This window comes from Pseudochaenichthys georgianus, chromosome 5 (genome assembly GCF_902827115.2).
Source record: "Pseudochaenichthys georgianus chromosome 5, fPseGeo1.2, whole genome shotgun sequence".
NCBI classification, from domain to species: domain Eukaryota; kingdom Metazoa; phylum Chordata; class Actinopteri; order Perciformes; family Channichthyidae; genus Pseudochaenichthys; species Pseudochaenichthys georgianus.
This window is the reverse complement of record NC_047507.1, coordinates 8,926,957-8,943,850: the sequence shown is the minus strand read 5'-3', so window position 1 is coordinate 8,943,850 and position 16,894 is coordinate 8,926,957.

Sequence of the window (16,894 nt, the reverse complement as noted above, 5' to 3'; positions counted from 1 at the left end):
CCCAATTCTAAAGGTCTCCAATAGAGACTAGACACTGCTGGAGGTGGCTGATGGATGAGATGTGGGGCGGGACTTCCGAAGAGCTCATTGGAAGAACCAACTGGGAAGACTGGTTGGTATGGAAACCAAGGAGAGGAGGGTTGCATTGACCTTAATACTGAAATGATGGCTTACACCAGCAGAAGAAGCAACAGTATCTGACTTAGACAGTAGCGAGATGATTGGCTCACAGAAGTCATTGCTCAATCCGATTGGTTTAATCATTGAAGGAGTGAATGCCGTCAATCCAGAAATTGATTTGGAGGTGGGAACAGACAAAGAGAGAAAGAGTAACAAATAGCATTAGCATGAAGATATTACGCCTTTGTGATCTGTCAGCTTAATGAAATGTATCAGTAGTGAGGTTTCAAAATGTCAGAGTTCACACAATTATGTTCACACAACGCCCAATCCTGACTGTTATTCGTCCTTCAGGCCCGGGTCCTCTACTACCAGAGGCCTGGGAGTAGTGTTGCAGACCGGTCTCAAGACCACTTTCTAAATGTCTTGGTCTCGGAATCGACTGCATTTGTACTTGGTCTTGTCTCGGTCTCTTATCTGTAGGACTCAAGGTTGTATGTCAAGACCGGTCAAGACCACGGCTGTGGCTGGGGATGCGATTAGATTTAAAACACCCTGTATCAAATGCAACCAATAACGCAACTTCACTGACCTACTATTAAGCACTCACAAGACACAGAATCTTTGCACTGATTGATTCAGCCTTGCCCTGCCTTGGTCTTGGTCTTGACCTCTTAAAGTCTGTTTCTCGTCTTTGTCTTGGTACACTTCGGTCTTGGTCATGACTTGGTCTCGGGTTAAGGAGGTCTTGACTACAACGCTACCTGGGAGTCTGAGCGTTCTGCAAAGTTCTTTAAAAAAAAGCAGAAGTGTAAACACACCTATATAGGCACATCCTGTATTTCTTAGGAGGTCACCACACAACAGAAATGCTCGTGATACGTTCCATTTCTTGGGGGAAAACAGATCAGAACATAGGCTGAACCAAATAACAAAGAAATAATGGGTGAGTTGTACAGCCCGGCTCCGGCTCCATTGTGCCGGCTGACATTGACAGAAGCCCAGAGCCTACCTATATGAGGAATGTCTAATATCTGGCGGGCTGCTGATGACTGTTCCCTTTCTTCCCCTTTTCCCCATTGTGTCCAATCCACAGATTCGATTTACAGGCCTTTAAAAATGATTCAAACTTGTATTGCCCTGCTCACTGAACAGAACACCACCAACATGAAATATAGGAGGAACAAGGCAGACATATTTTACTTTAAAGTTTTACTCACTTCGAATGTCACAGCTGGTACACAGTGTGGGGTAAGGCTTTCAATGTTTTAGCTTTTAAGCGCCATTTTGCTATGGCTGTTACAGATTATTTTACAATTGTCACAGTGGAAATGGACAGCCGTTTTAAAAAGACACCGATAGATATAGTAGATTGTGATGAAAAATGTTAAAGGAAAAAGGTGTTTTGATAATTTCCCCACATTATGCTCTTGTCTCATCCGTCTTCCTTCACCGGATGAATTGGATAAAAAATCCAAGGCCTCAGCAGGAAATAGAGTAACAACATACATATATTAATATCAGACAAGATGCCAATAACCCAGAGTCATGATGCATTAACTTACTTAAGGTGATGGAAGTGGATGAAAATTGTTTAAAAGCTACCTCTCATCGCATGCTACATTATGTATAAAATATAATTATTTATACCTCAAATTGCTTGAATATGGAGAAATTATTGTGAGCAGCACACGATCCAGCTTTGCCCAGGGGGCTTTACATTATACACAGTGCAGTAAGTCAGTATTGCATATATTTATGGGGAGTAATAGGTTTGAGTTGGTTGGTAAACTGCAGGTAGTGAGCGGTAAACCCATCTCATCGCCTCTTACGGCGACGTTTTCGTGAACTCATCGATCTGCAGTACTAGAGGAGGGGCAGCTAAATCACACAGGGGAAATAATCTTTGACCTGAAATGTCACCAGTGGATTTTTCTCCTTCGTAAAATGGGCACGGGGAAATGAATGTTGAGGGAAGAGGACAGCCTTGAGAGGATTGTCAACATGGATTTCCTGGATTAGTGTTTCGGGGCAGCGGTGCGGAGTGACTGGAGCTGCGTTTGTGGCTACGGGAAGGTAATTAATAAAAAATGTTTGTAACGCACACTGCCCCGTCTGATCATGCCAGGGCTGTAGTGAGGGAGGTTATCTGAGCGGGCCGTGCTCAGAAACTCATTTCATTAGGGCCCGCATTATCAATGCCTGCATCTTTTCTCCACATTTGTTATTATCTGCCTCTACTGAAAATGCAAGACCATGTTTCTTAACAATCTCCTCCACCACGTAAGTTTCATCTTATTAAAGTCCAGAGCAGTCCATTTACCAGCATGCTTTAATAGATGAGTCGGATTTAGCGGGAGATTGGAGTTGATTGCGCCCTTGTTCTGTTCATTTGCACAGGCCGCGGTTAATTGACTCCTGAGCAGCGATCCATTGGACACACACTATCTGCTGCCAGCCTCTTCCTGACCCCGCTCACCGCAGGACACAAAAGAGCGGGGATTGTTTAAACTAATTGTTTGATTTTCTCCGTAGCATGTGTGCAGTTACTTGTTTGTTGGTGTGGAACAGCGATGGAGAGAAAGACATATGTGTGTATCTGCTGCAGAGATAATGAACAGGAAGATAAGATTGGCGGCAGAAAAGTAAGAGGCACGATTGATGTGGATAGCAGAATGCTTGGTAAGTCAGCAAGTGATTCATAGCACTATAAAAGGAGAAAGTATGCAATGAATGTCTAATGAGAGTCTAATTCTGGAATGATGCATGGACAGCTGCAGCTTCTTATCTCACCAGTTGTTGCACAAGAGGCATGCAGATAAAACGGAAAAATTATTTCATCTTACTTTTCAAAAAAGTTACCTAGACTATCAGCCCTGAAAGGATTTAACAAGCAAACATAGGTGAGCACACATAAAGCCATTTGGACTCTCAGGCAACTCGTGATTGGACAGTTGTGTTGACTGTGATCGTACATCAGTGTTGGACCAAAGTGGGGAAATCAAAATAAAATAAAAAAAGGAAATCATGCAGCACATTACTGTGCCTTATAAGTATATAGCTCCACAAAAGGGACTAATTATGCAAATAATTTGCCAAGACTTGAACTGCAACAGTATATTATAATAGGCTTTTGTACAGTAATATTACAGGGGGGTGGTGTGGTTGCTACGTATCACTTGTTTTACTCACATTTGATTGGGCAACTGCTGAAAGAAGTCTAGGAGTCAGTTCCACACAATTAATTTAATTGCTACATACGTGTTGCCATGGTTACAAAATGACCTCATTTAAATATGCTTCACATTGCTATACAGAGACCAGAGATCACCATGAGATAACATTCATTTTGAGTTAATGCTGGATTAACAAATGTACAATAATAAAATGATATGCTTTCTTTCAAGAAACAAACGAGAAGGAAGGAATCTGCACCAGATTCAGGTTGAAATTGGTTCAATACAGCTGTAGTTTTCAGCAGAGTTTAACATATGGTTTTTAACCAACCAAATGGAAATGAGAAAAAACGCGTTTCTGATGTTGAAGGGGAAAGATTTTAGTCAGTCACTGTAGGTTTTTTCCCAATTGAAGAGGCTGCATAACCCATTAAATCTACTGACACAGTGCTCTGTATAAGGCTGGAGTGACTTCAGCTCATTTCATGTTCTTGCTAGTTGCTGTAACATTCAGTTCAGTACAGGACTGTCTTGTACGAGCACTGTACATGAGGTTAATGGCTGAGCAGCCTATTATTTACATCTGAGTGGGCAGTTTATTATTTTTCCCCCCGTGGCTTTTATAGTCTTTTAATAAGACTTTAAATAGATAGCTTCTGTTACTGCATTACAGTCACCATGAGAAGAGGTCTACTGCTAAAAGATACACATTTGCATCATAACAATGGTTCAGTATAGTCACTTCAATTAAAAAATGTGTTCGTTCACACCTTTACAGCCCAAATGAACTGTACTAAAGACAGGCACCAGAGTTTGTTTTTGACAGAATCAAGGAGAGGTGTGAAAGCCCCTTTCCTTACATTTTACAAAAACTGTTCACTGCAACTCTGCCATGTAGGTTTCTCTCTTGCTTTACTAAAGCCATCATTTACAGCAATCAGAGATTCTGGGAATTCACAGATGGAGCTGTGCATAACCTTAACTAAAGGGGACATAATATGCTTGATTCAGGTTAATATATGTATTTAGTGCCTTTACTGTGACGTTTTTACATGCTTTAAAGTGTTATTTTTCTCATACTGCCTGTGCTGCAGCACTTTTTTTCACCAACTGTCTGAAACCAGAGCCCAGTCTGCTCTGATTGGTTAGCTGGCCAGCTCTGTTGTGATTGCTGAACCTCTTAGAGATGTCCCGCCCCTTATCACGTATAATGTGATGGAGCGCTAACCAATAGAAGCGTGAGTGTTACATAGTGTTGTCACTATGTTACGGAAGTAAACAAAGGAGTCCAATGGGTGTGTTTCAGGCAGTGGGGAGTGTGTAGCTTTGAAGATCATTTACATGCACACAAACGTATATATAACACACTACAGGCAACAGAAAACTCAAAATGCAGGGGTCAAAGTTAACAGATGAGCAGACAGGTGAAGCAGGCACTTGTGGGCAGCTGTGCCAAGGAAACAGAAGTAACCATGGCAATGCCGCACGAACACACAGCTCCAAAAGCCTGAAGACTCACATTTCCTCCTTCATCATTATTCTGCTATGGATATGCCAGCTGGAGAAAGAGCCACGGAGTAGACTTCAAAACAGTAACACATCTCGTAGAGTAGAACTGAATGATGCTGGAATCGATGTATTTGTGCTGAGTCCAAACACTCCCCACTTACTTTCGAACACAAAGCATATATCTGGATCCAACGCCGCTTAGTGACTCGCAATTTTGGAAGCACGGCATTGGATTTCACTCATAAATGTTTTAAAATCCAGCAATATTTATGATCATCCACTTTTATGGCTAATCTATAGCAGAACCATTAGGCATGCATTAGTGAGTGAAGTATATTTGACCTAATCCTGGTCCTCATTGTGAAGTCAATAGCCTGCATTAAGCCTGCCTAAATAAAAACTATGGCCTGGCAATGTTTTTGCGCCAGTCATTTAAGTACCTCTTTCAAGACCCTCTCCATCCACTCCCTGCTAATTGGGACATTTATAACTGGAACATGATCCCTCTGTGACTTTTTTATACCTCAGAATCCCAGAGGATGAGGCTGGAGATGGGGAAGGGTACAGTTGAAGAAAGAGAAATGCAGAAAGGCAAATTAGGAGCAGATGCTACGTTTACTGTAAAGGGACTAGTCTCAAGAGAATGAGTGTCCATCGAATTACCTCTCCTTCAAATGACCCTTATATTTATGAGTTTCAACATTATTTGAGCTGTAGTTGGATTTCTAAAATGCTCCGAATCGAATTTGTCTTTTTTATAATTACATCAAAGCAAGAAGCAAAACTGGATTAGTGGCGCCATGGCAGCTTCTATGAACGCAGCCTAATAGGCAATTTGGCGTCCAACTGAGTGCACTTCTAAGGTACAGTCTCAAATGTGAATATTACTCTTTTCAAATGCCAGGGTTCCTTCTTTTTTGCTTACTTCTGAGTCACGCTGCAGATAACAACAGGCCCAATCCAAGTATTCACAAAGAAAGGATGAGATTTCTAAGAACTCCTGGTTTTACTAGTCTTGAGTAGAAGAAGTCTGCGGGCGTGGTTCCACCTTCTCCATTTTGACAGCTGGCTGGTACAAACCAAGACTTCTGCAGCACTCTAGCTTTGGGCGTACATGCTGTGTTTCTGAGATAAATGGGGATGTGTGGAAGAGTCTCCAGAACCCTCGACCCCCTTTGTCACCTAGTCAAACTCTCAGGCGCTGTTCTGGATCAACTGTCTGGCTGAAGTGAATGAAAACATGAGGGGTGGGACGGATGTCACGGAAACTGTTCCCAGCTGCCTTGAGCCACTGCGGCTTCTCACATCATGTGTAGTACATCTCTGCTGCTCCCATCACACCTGGGAATCACTTAGAAGAACCAAGAAATTGCCTCAGTTCAACCAATATGTTTCACATGGCTGTCTCCTAAGAAAACGCACCTTCAGTTAAGCAGGCTAATGAAAGGAGACACATTTAACAGATTAAAATGCAAATGACATTTGCATTTTCCCAAGAGCTTTTAAATATATTTTTGCGAAGTGCTTTTAAATGGTTTGAGATGTTACATGTCGACAATTTCCATCCAATTTCTAGACATATTGACCCATGAAAATCACATGCAAATGGGATCAGTCGCGCCGAGGTTAAGTGAGCGATCTTGGCAGTGGGTAAGAACTTTACGGCTCACAAATAGCAAACGGATGGCTGGACGTGGCCCGCTTGAGTCCCTCTTTTCCTCTCTCTCTCACTCCTCTTCCTCAATAACTCAGCTTTGGCATGAATATAAATGGAGACCGGTGAAGAGCAGGGACCGGGTGCCGGTGAATGGCTTTCTGCTCGGCCTCCGACAGCAGCGCTCCCCTAATGGGTTCAGCCTGACTGGATTCAATCATGTCCCCTGATACCCTCTGAAGAGGATGCAAATTGTCAATCAGACCGCTCCCCCCTCCTCTCACGCTGTCCCCATCTTCTCCCGCTGTCTTCACCTCGTTCACTGTGATCATCTAACCATCATTCACCTTGCTCTTACTACATATTAGCCACACCCCCCGCTTTCCTGTCAGGTCTGTCTCCATCTGCCTTGAAGATATTGACATGAACTGCATCCAGAAATAATGAGTGTGGAGAAGGTCATGTAGATGCAAAATGCATCAATTCACAGCGATTCCAGCTATAAAGAGAACGTCCCTTGTCTAGGATGCATTTTCAGTGTTTGTGCTGCTCATGAAGGTCTCTGGCATTTTAACTAATAAAAACATCCCTTGTTCTGATAATGTGGAGATAAAAAGGAGATAACAGGTCCATTTACTCAACAAACACCAAAAATGAAAGAGGATAATTGTGTTTTTGTTTAATCCAGCCAATTTTAGGCAAACAGCAACAGCTAAGAAGGGTTGACGTGTTTTGATTTGTAAAGGTTAATGTATTTATTTGATTGCTTCATAATGCAGTCATATTTCATTAGCCTCATGTAAAAACAATCAGACTGTGAATGCTCTTGCTCGGGGGCAGAAACAATGAGTAGAAAATTAAACATATTTCCACAGCGGATGACAACTTACTACACCCTGTGGGCTACAGGTGCACACAGCTTTCCTGGAAATAAAGGGACTTTTTCATGAGGCTCATTAGTTTCTGCCACACAATAGGAACACACATGTGGTGGTTACCTGTGGCCTAAAGTCCGAGACAAATCCCTGTCACTGAAAATGATGGTTAGAGTTAGAGTTTTTCTATGTCTTTTGTGAGATAAAACGCTCTTTAAATGTATGTATGATTTTCGTAATTTAAGCATGGCAGGCAGAGTGACATGCCAGTTTAGTGTGAGCGAAGAACTGATAACTCTTAAGCCCCCATGAAGAGTGCCGGATGTTGAAGTAAAGTTCTCATAGTGGCCAAACGCTGGCCCTACAACTTCTACGTCGGTCACATGTTACCGTGGGTCCCACCATTCTTTTTGCCAATGACTTACAATGGGAAAGACACGTCTGTAAATCACGTCAAATCCAGAGTTATTCTCCCTCTCCATTCATCTGACTAGTCCAAGACCAGACATGCTGGAGTAGATATGCGGCGAGGCCTGTAGAAAACATAAGTGCACATGATCTACAGACAGTGGCGGCTGGTGGAAAATATATCTTTGGTGGGGCTATGGAAATAGGGACCAAACCATACTAGGGCGGGAAGACATTTTTGAGAAATGACCCCTTAAATAAAGGGACACACACACACACACACACACACACACACACACACACACACACACACACACACACACACACACACACACACACACACACACACACACACACACACACACACACACACACACACACACACACACACACACACACACACACACACACACACACACACACACACACACACACTGAGGCTTACAAATATGAGATAATCCATAATCTTCAGTGTGGTTAGCTGAATCTTCCAAAACTGTGCAACAGTACAGTAGGCCCACACAAACTGCAGAACACTGGTGCTTTGGGAAGACTCAAATTATTTAATTCCCATTTAAAATCAGGAGACTGAATACGAACATTGTGTGTGTGTGTGTGTCATACTTGCCAACCCTCCCGAGTTTCGCGGGAGACTCCCGATTTCATTGCCCTCTTCCGCATTTCTCCCGATTTCTGACAAAATCAGATTTACTCACGACTGTTTCCACTCGGACTTTAATACAGCTACACCATTGTTTGGTTTCCATGGCAGCGTGTCTCTTTAGCAGCGTGTGCAACTCAAAGTTTGAGAGGGTGACAGTTGCGGTTCTAGACCAATTTGACTGGGGGGGCCACTGGGGGGCCAGTTATTTTCTCAGGGGGGCACAATAAATGCAGGACGAAAAAGAGAACTAGACAGTATGAAGTAATTGCGCATAAGAAAACAATGCAATACAGTTATTAGTATTTGTTTCAGTACACTTATTTATTTCAGATATATCTTATAGTTATTACTGTTAGCTTCAGCTTAAGTTATAGTAAAATGTTTGCATTAACACCATATCATATTTATATAAAAATTAGGGCTGTCAAGTTAACGCGTTAATAACGCGTTAACGCAAAAAAAAATTAACGCCACTAATTATTTTAACGCGATTAACGCATGTGTATTTTTTGTCCTCGGCCGCCCCGTAGTTTCAGAGCGCATCGAGTTTAAAATACCATCTGCAAGCTGATGCTGACAGCCCCGCTCCTGCTGCCCGCTTGTGGCAGACCACACTTCCACGCTCATCGGCAGGCACCGACTGGCTATTGGGAGGACCGGGAGGGTGTGTGTATGTGTGGCCCGAGCGAGCGAGAGAGAGACCTTACGTGCATTGTTGTTGTTAGCATCTGGTGCTAGCTAGCTGCGCTAACGGATATAAGGAGCTGTTTAAATGAAAACAGAGGAGCGCTCTATCCACACAACTGCGCCGAGCACTTGACTTGATGCAGGAAGCAGACAGCAGGACATTGTACGAAAAGTCAGCACACTCAGCACGGATAGTGCGCAACATGATTGCAGTGTCCAGGCAGCTCCCGTTCGAGCATATGCCTTGAGTTGCACATAGCTCCAACGATCCATCACACACACACACACACACACACACACACACACACACACACACACACACACACACACACACACACACACACACACACACACACACACACACACACACACACACACACACACACACACACACACACACACACACACACACACACACACACACACACCATTTGTATTGTATTATTGTATGAGAAAGGTTCCAGGTTGAATTGAGGCGAATATTTATAATGTTCAGAGTTTGTTGTGTTTAATATTCATGAGAATATTTGTCATTGTTCAAATGGTAATAAACATTAGCATAAAGCATATTTGTCCACTCATACTGTATGTTGATAAGAGTATTACAAACTTGAAAAATATTCCTCTAAGGTACATTTAGAACAGATCAAAAAACTATGGACAATCATGCGATTAATCGCGATTAAATATTTTAATCGACTGACAGCCCTAATAAAAATAAAGGCAATGAACAGATACATCTCTACTTTACATCTACAATTACACGGATACAATAGTTTAACTCACCTTCAATTATCGTGGTAGTCTTTCGAAACGTAGGTTTCAATCAGTCTTTCTTGGATGCAACAGCCTCTGATGATCCAAGATGAAAAGTGTTTGTTTTTCGCGCGCTTCAGCCGGACAGTGAAAGTGAGTGCATCGCTCTAATGGGTCCGACTAGAATGACGAATAACGTTAGTTCCGCCTATTCCGTCATTCAATAAATCGTGTAATAAATCATACATTTTTCATTTTTTTCACTTTTCATTTTTAGGGGGGCCACAGGGGGGTCAGAGATCAGTGTTAGGGGGGCACTGGCCCCTCTGCCCCCCCTAGAACCGCCCCTGGAGGGTGAGGAAGATAGTCACAGAAAACTGAACAAGAATCGACAACTCGACCCTCTGCTCACTCCTTTCCTGTAAAATACAGGTCCAGCCCACACATATGCTCCATGGCGCTACAGGCATTGCCCTTACAACTACAATAAGCATGTAAATGTTAATCTACAGCTCCGGCGATCCACTAGCACCCGGAGTCTCCACCTGCAGACGCAGCCATCCTCATCAACTGCTGTAGCGTTACCTTGGATACGAGTCCAAACAGCTCACAGACACACAGGCCAGGGCGCTGACAGGGCGCCCTTTGAGCATCAGATCTGACGACGCTGATTGGCTGAAATTATGTTTCGGCGGCATAGTATACAGATAGCAACAGTCAGCTTGTTGGCTGCTGCTGCTCTGGCTGAGGGCTCCTTTCTACCGCCCGGACGATAGAGGCGGTCACATGTTTCCTGCTGTGGCCAGGCAGGAAACATGTGACTTATCGGTAACTTTAGACATCATAAAACAATTTTAAACGAGATTTTATTGTAGATTATACATTTTACTGATACCAACTATATAATATTTACCTTGTTCATTAAAAATAAAAATATAAATAAAAAGTAAAAAACATATATTTTTAAATATTTTTTATTTTATTTTTAATTTGTAATGACAATCAAACATGTGGGAAGAGGGGGGGCGGCGCCCCCAGCGCCCCTATGGGCCGGCCGCCACTGTCTACAGATAAAGTTAGGTCTAGACCCAATACATCAGGAAGATCGCTGGAAGATCCTTGGAAGTTCTCGAGAGTCAGGCCATTTTGGCTTCATGTGCCACCCAGCAACTCTCACAGGAAAGCAGAAGGCCTCAATGCTCTTCATACATCCACGATAACTGCAGATAACATGCAGTCATTTTCTCTTGCTGTTTGCTATGAATGATAAACTTACCCTAAGTAATGTTGTTACTTTTTCCTCCAATCCACAAAACAAAGTTGAACTAGAACAAGATGGTGCCGCCATGATCGATTACAGGGGGTGATGCACTGCAATTAGCAGTGATGAATGGCAAGGCTCTTTAGATACTCTGTAAATAATTGATTTTAAAACGAAACATCAGATATAGGCTTTCCAAAACTACAAGCATCAATGTCAGGAGGTGATATATGGAAACCCAGTTAAGAGCCCATTTCCCTCCCATCCACCGGGGAGTAGAGGCCGCAGTAAATAACAGCTACATCGCCACAGGGAGAAAAGGAGTGAGTGAAGAAAATCCCCGGCCCTCCCACCACCTTTCTTCCTTTCTTTGCTTCATACTTTTTTGCTACTTTTCTGCATTTTCACCTGCTTCCCTCTCCCCATCTTTCCTCTGGACGTCTCAATCTCTTTTGCTTTCTTGCACTCTCAATCCTGCTCCTTTCATTCCTGCGTGCCTGGCGGAAGATTGCTGAAAGGAAGGTGGAATTGGATGCCTCCTTCACAGAGCTTTCCGTTGAGACTTGTAGGAGATTTTGTTTTTGCTGGAGTGAGTTGTTACAGCTCATTGGCTCATCGTCATCCAAAACATCGACTGTCTGTCATGGTCAGCCGTGGTCCTTAAGAGTTCAAAGCATTCAGGACAACAAACGTGCTTCTCTCACACAGCATACATTTTAGTTTAAACACACTTTATTCCTCTAACACAAAGGCTTCCTCTTGATGATGTTCATTTCCTGTTGCAGTCGCTATTATCTAGATTTGGTGAGTCATTCGAGCAGATGTGTGTTCCATAATGCTGCTTTCAAGTATAGCTGAGTCATCCCTATTACCACTCAATGAAGAGCTCTGAGTCGCTATCCAACTCCAGTGAATCGTATTGGAAAAAGTAATCCTTCGTGGGTGGAACTCTGGGTCTTTGGCATTCTGCAGCGGCAACATTTTTCTCCCCTCAGGGCTTCACTGCCACTTTTAACATCATAATTGTCGGTAGAGGGAAAATGCTGAACACCATTGTCTCATTGGCTGACGTAAAAGGTTACTCCAGACCCTCTATTATACCGTGACCTGCTGATCCACTTGTACACATGGAGGCAGCGGCTGACAACTCCCCCGTTTCCTCCCAATCTCCCCACTCTAAAGCAACATAGGGTTTAATCCATTTCCAGAGTTTGAAGCCATCTCTTTTCTTATCTCCTTCTTTTTCTGCTTCTCTGTGAGTGATGGACAGGAGGCTTGAGCAGCTAGACAGGTCAAAGGTGAGCGAGCAGAATAAGCCCTTTATGAAACCCTCCTCCCTCACTGAAGTAAAGCTGGCGTAAGGAAGGTCAGTGTGTAGGCTCTGTCCCTCCTCAGCATCAGCAACATATTGTACTGCTCTATTCACTCTCTTACCTTGAGAAGCACACAACCGGCTTATCACCCTGGAATTGGCTGTGCAGCATGAATGCAGCGGAGGAAGGAAGCCAGACGAATGTTTGAATGGGGATCGAGTGTGAATGCCTTACCTGGTTCACTTTATCTGTTAGCCAGTTCTCTCTTTCCTCTATCTCTTGTGTCTCTCTTACTTTTATCAAACGTTTTCTTCAGCACATTCTGTAACTGTATTATGGAGGGAATTGATTCTGTCTGTGTGTTTTTAAAGTGAAAACTGACTCTTACTGAAAGGGATCATGGCCTTTTGTACGGGTCAGCCAGGATCAAACCTGTTCCACTGCACTGCTTCGAGGTCTATGCTGCAAACATCCTCAGATTTCATTTCAGTGACTATCAACTTGCCCAAGGCTAGGTTCACATTGAAAGGCCTCAACACTCTGTTCAGTCTGTGATTATTCCCCTGCTCTGATGTGTGTTTTTTCCCTCTTTTCCAGTTGAAATCCTCACATGTAACCGAGTTGGAAAAACAACAAGAAAGGCTACATTTGCAAGACAGGTATTTGGAAAAATAGTGACAGCAGTGCAAGGCTTTCATCTTTCAATTTGGACAAAGTCAGCAGGCCCCAATGTGGAGGGTTTAACGGAGGAACAGTCCCACTAAACGTTAGGATGTCCATGTTCAGGGGTATTTTCAATATCTAGGTCAGATGTTTTGCCTCTATTTTGTTGTACTGTAAAGCCTGAAATTAGTTATTTTGTTTCTTTGAGGTTATTTTGTATCTCTTTGTTTTCATTTTGTGTCTGTTCACTTTTTGGTCTATTTATACCTTGTGTGTTTGAGTGACATTTTGTAGGTGAATGCCTGACACATTGGGCCCCTGGGCCTGTGCCCAAGCATCCATGCTTGAAAGTAAAAACAAAAACTTTTGGTTCACTTTCATGGCTCTCATCAGCATCATCTCCACACAGCAGGCGAGTTAGTGCCTGGCTCGTGAACACAGGAGAGCTTTCAGAGGCTGATATTTCCCTCAGGAGATATAGGAGACATAAACAGAGCTCAACGGAGAGTCTTTAAATGAGAAGGAATGCTGGTCCATGTCGCCTGGATGCGTAAATAAGCAAACTGTTAGTGAAGAGACAGTGTCATCTTGTTATTATGTTGACGTCTTGTTTACAGCGTGTTGCAATCCCCCCCAGGTGACCAACAAAATCAATTAATGCAGGTTTAAAAATCAACACCAATTTGATGAGAAAATAATGTAAATGCAGTTTTCGCTGGGTAGCTTACTATCGATGTTTTCAACGTAAATCAATTTCTACCAAAAAGGTTTAAAGACTGAGGATCTGCATGTAAGTCATTGTAAAGGTTTACAATTAGATTCACATGGTAGCTGTAAACCAGTCTTATCATCAACAAATCCCAACATTCATAAATCAAGCAGTCAGATAAATCACTCACTCTGTCTAACTCTGACTCCTTGTGTACATTGTGATCAGTAGAAATCGTGTCGAGGAACATTGACAGCTGTCATTCTGTCGAGGCTTTGATCAATTACACATCTTCTCCTTTTCCAATTGAAAAGTGAAATGTTTAGTGGGTGCAGGGGGGTTTTGTCTCCTTGTTTTCATCATCATTATTCTCTTTATCACGCTTTTTCTTCTCCCAGTGAGTCCCCTGTCTCATCAGTTTAATAGTAGTGTATTGAGCAAAGCATTTCTACAGGTGGTCTCCTCGGGCAAGAACCCAACCCCACTGTCCCCGGTCCAATTACAGCAAAGACGGAGAGGACATTTGTATTGGTCTGTGAGGGGACATTTCCATGGCTGCCATCATCTCCAAGAGTATAGTCGTCTAGTGCTCAATTACTCCTCCATCCTGATCTGGCAAGGGAAAGGAAACGTCCCCTGCTGAGACCTGGTGAGTCCCAGCGCATTACGAAGCACAGAATTTCTGACCTACTTCAAACACAAAAAACCCACAACTTATTTTCACTGCTACCTACAGTATATGATTGAATGTGTTGCAATATTCCCTTGGAGTTAGGGGGAGAAAGTCACCGGCACACAGATCTTTAATAATATGCTTTTTCCACACAACACAAAAAAAAGCATTGAAAGCTATTTCAATATGCTTAAGTGCAAATACGCAAGTAATACATTATCTCAAAGGTGAGGGAGTGAAAGCCAATTTAATAACAATAATAACTATGATTTGTATAGCATCTTTCAAGAGGACAAAAAAAGCGTTTTATATTCAAACAACGAAAGTAAATGAATCTGCAAGACTGGAATTGTTTGTATGCAGATGATTAGATTTTCTCCCTGCAGTGCTGGTTATCAACAGTAGGTATGTTTAGTGCACTATACTCTCCATAGACACTCACATTATACTCTGACTACAAATGCATGATTTCAGAAACAATATAAGATTATTTGAATAGTCTTTGTGCGAGTATAATACTCTTGATTGAGCAATTTAAGAAATCATTTACTGAATGGCATTCGGACATGTAAATAAACTGTAATGTTACCATTTGATGTGAGAGCCTGGCTTCTGATGGATTATTAGATGTTGCTTGTTATGAAAGGGTAGCATGCAGAGAGTGACAGCGTCTTATTTGTTTGCCAAGATTTAAAATGTTTGTAGTATTTTCATCACCATAAATATGCCCACATCTCAGGCAGCATATGCAGATGATATTTAAGTAGGAAGGAAACATGATTATAGATCATTTTTCCAAAAAAGTATGAAACAATCACAAAATGGACCTAAATCCGCACTCAGAGGAACGGCACAATTCGCAGAGTTAGTTAAGTTCTCTCAACATCAACAGTAAACCAACCACTTGAGAGAAGTATGCGACTCCTCAAAGTCCACTCAAGCCCAAACATCAGTAGCAAGAAGGAGATTAATAACGAAATTGCCCAGAAACCAAACAAGGTCATGTTTAACTTCGACTTTCAGTTTTAACAGGGGAAACGTACTCTGAACAAATCCTGTGCCTGCTTGGCCCATCCATGCTTACTAACTCTCCCCCACCCTAAGTAGACTAAGTCATCAGACTTCCTCCTCTCTTCCAGTCTAAGGTTGATAAAGGTTACCCCTTGTTGTATTTGTATCAGTGCGCAACCATGTGAATAGATGATAATGGCATTCTCAACCTCCAGGCTGAGCAGCACCCTTCCAACTATTATTTAGGACGGTGATAATGGCCATTCAATAGGTCGATTCGAAGCGGGTCCACAGTACAACTACAGTCCAGAGTGCAAAACAATATACTATTTCAAGCTACCTACTGGCTGCTGCATGTGGTCTTCAGCAGGCGGCTCAGGTTGCCTGACACCATTGCATCAATGTCACTGAGGCCTGACGCCATCTCACTGTTAGAAGTCTCCAAACAGAGGTTTGTTTTTAAACTGACAGTACAACAGCTGATCACAAAGCTGGAAACAAAGAGCAAACACCAGAGACAATACAGCCACAGTGAAAACAGTCCTTACCTTGTGTAGAGGCAGTCTTATGGTCGGCAGTGTGAAGGCAGGCAGGACAAGCAAACAAATCGAAAGGGCTATAACAAGCAAGCAGGTCATAACAACAGGCACAGGCAAAACACAATGTAAGGCTGCAATGCCAAGACAACATACACAATCTGGCAGAGAAGGACCACAGGTTACTATCTACTCGCCCTGCACTAATAGGACTAAGGGGCAGCTGTACCAACAGATGACAGTTGAAGGCTAGGAAAAGGACATGGCATAACAAAGCAACTTACCACAGACACACGACAGTATGCCCAACCATCTAACCCAACCTCCTCCCTACAGCTTTATACCGTGATATGCCACACTACTTCTGAAAAAAATAAAATAATAAATACTAGTAAATTAAAAATGGCCCAATTATAGAAGAGTGAAGTGTGTAAGTGATGAACTGACTTGAATTTCCCTCTTGATGAAAATGAGAAAGAACATTAGGGACACAACAGCAAAAAATCATTTATCTTTTTGGCTATAAAATAACAATTTGTTTTTGTGTTTTCCTCGTAGGGTTTGTACTGACTATCAGTGTTTGTTCTCCCAGGATCTGCTGATGGTAGAGAAAAGCTGAAGGTAAAGCCAGAGAGGTTTATGTGTGGAGAACCCTAAATCCACTATCCTTAGAGTACCTTATACACGTAAAAGTCCACTGTTAAATCTACAATATCCTTGAAGCCCCTCAGTAGTGCACCTGTGAGCAATTGCTAAAAAAGGATATTCAGATAAATGTGAAATAAATTATTTCTACAGATCATGTTCCTCCATTGCATTAAACATCTTCTTCCCTTCACCATCCACCGATGAGCAAGCGTTGCCACTGCATACTTCTTC